The sequence below is a fragment of the Octodon degus genome, unplaced genomic scaffold (genome assembly GCF_000260255.1).
Source record: "Octodon degus isolate 3935 unplaced genomic scaffold, OctDeg1.0 scaffold02314, whole genome shotgun sequence".
Classification (NCBI taxonomy): Eukaryota; Metazoa; Chordata; class Mammalia; order Rodentia; family Octodontidae; genus Octodon; species Octodon degus.
This window is the reverse complement of record NW_004526890.1, coordinates 3,408-5,286: the sequence shown is the minus strand read 5'-3', so window position 1 is coordinate 5,286 and position 1,879 is coordinate 3,408. Positions and strand designations below refer to the sequence as shown.

Sequence of the window (1,879 nt, the reverse complement as noted above, 5' to 3'; positions counted from 1 at the left end):
CACACTCACCGGACCTGGGCTAGGACTGGGTCTGTAGAAACCCAACTTTTTGATTCATTGCTTCTTTGTGTTGTTTTCTTAGTCTCGAGTATATTAATTTTTGGTCTTACCTATACAGTTTCCTCCCATGTATATGTTTTGGATTTTATTTGTCCTTTTCTAGAAGTGTGAGATTTAACATTACATAGTTTATTTGAGCTCATTCTGTTTTTGTGATATGAGAATTCACCATTATAAATTTCCCTCTCAGAACTGCATTCATTGTATCCCACAAGTTCTAGTATATTGTATCATAATTATTAGTTCATTAAAGATACAGTTCAATCTCTACTTGAATTTCATTTGTGACCCATTGGTTGTTCAGGAGGATGTGATTTTCAGGTGTTTATATATTTTTTGTGGTTTCCTTTGCAATTGATTTATTTTTTCTAAAGGAGAAGGTGCAAACACAGTCCCCTACTGCTACAAATTATGCAGTCAAGTTTTTCACATTTGGGAAATCACAGAAGTCAGCACATCCAGAGGACAATGGATAAGTCTCACCCTGGGAAAACCACCTTCAATATCATGGTATCTTCCCTGCCAGTTAAGTATTTGCCATTGATTTCTAATTTCATGACACTATGGTCAGATAATATACATATGGTAATTTCAATTTATTTGAACTTACTTAGGCATGTTTTATGAGCTAGTATATGGTCTGTTTTAGAGACTATCCATGTGTAGCTAAGAAGAATATGTATTCTGATGTCACATGTTGCAACAATGTGTAGACATCTAAGTCCATTCGTTCACAGGTTGGATTCAGTTGTGATATTTCTTTCTGGATTTTTCATTTAGTTGATCTGTCTGTTTGTGACAATGGATTATTAAGGTCCCTCATCATTTTTGTGTTGGTGCCTATTTGATTTTTCATGTGTGTTAATATTTGTTTTTTATAGTTAGTTACACCAGTATTTGGTGCCTGCATATTTATGATTGTTAACTCTTCTTTTTGGAGCTTTCTCTTAACAACTATATAGTGACTGTCTTTATTTCTTTTAATTAGTCTTGGCTTAATGTTCACTGTCTACAAAATAGAATAGCTAACCCTGCTGTTTGTCTGGGTTCCTGTTGCACTGAGTATAGTTTTCCATCTTTTGACTTAAATTTATTTTGAGTTAAAAGTATTTGTCCTATATGGCTTTTTGTTGGCTCTTGCTTCTTGATCCACTCTGCCAGTCTGTTTCTTTTGATAGGAAAATTGACACAATTTATACTGATGGTTATAACTGACTTGATTGTACCTCTCAGAGAGTTTCCTGTTGTCAGGACCCTATTTTTCCCCTCAGTTGAATCCCATGGCTTTCCTGGTGGCTTATTTCTATTGGTGTTCTTGGGAGTATAGTCATCCTTATCTATTTCTAAAATATACTTCAGAGCATTTGGAGATAAAGTCAAACACACATTTATGATTTTACAAAATCTATAGAAAATCAGAATAGATGGTCTTTATCTCAATCTGACAAAAGCTATCTGTAACAAACCAACAGCCAATATCATACTAAATAGTAAACACTAAAATGTTTCACTCTAAATCAGGATCAAGACAAATATGTCCTCTATCAGCACTCCTGTTTAATTTAGCTCTGGAAACATTTGTCAGAGCAATTAGGCAAGAGAAAGAAATAAGAGAAATAAGGATAGGAAAAAAAGAAGTTAAATTATCATTACTTAAGGATGACATGATAGAGAGGAGACCTTCAAAATTCCACCATATCACTTGTAGATTAAATAACCAAATTCAGTTGTGTAGCTTGCTACAAAGTCAACACTCAAAAATCCATAGCACTTCTGTACACAAAAAAACAAACCCAAAGAGCAGTTACAGAGACATTAC

General features: G+C 34.0%; 1 non-coding gene across 1 annotated transcript; it reads right to left on the bottom strand.

Annotated features, from left to right (window-relative positions):
• Positions 1 to 431: 431 nt before the first annotated feature.
• On the bottom strand, positions 432 to 594 carry LOC111814933. The gene has a single exon (XR_002819785.1). It is a non-coding gene; the product is annotated as a U1 spliceosomal RNA (small nuclear RNA).
• Between the last annotated feature and the right edge of the window lie 1,285 nt (positions 595 to 1,879).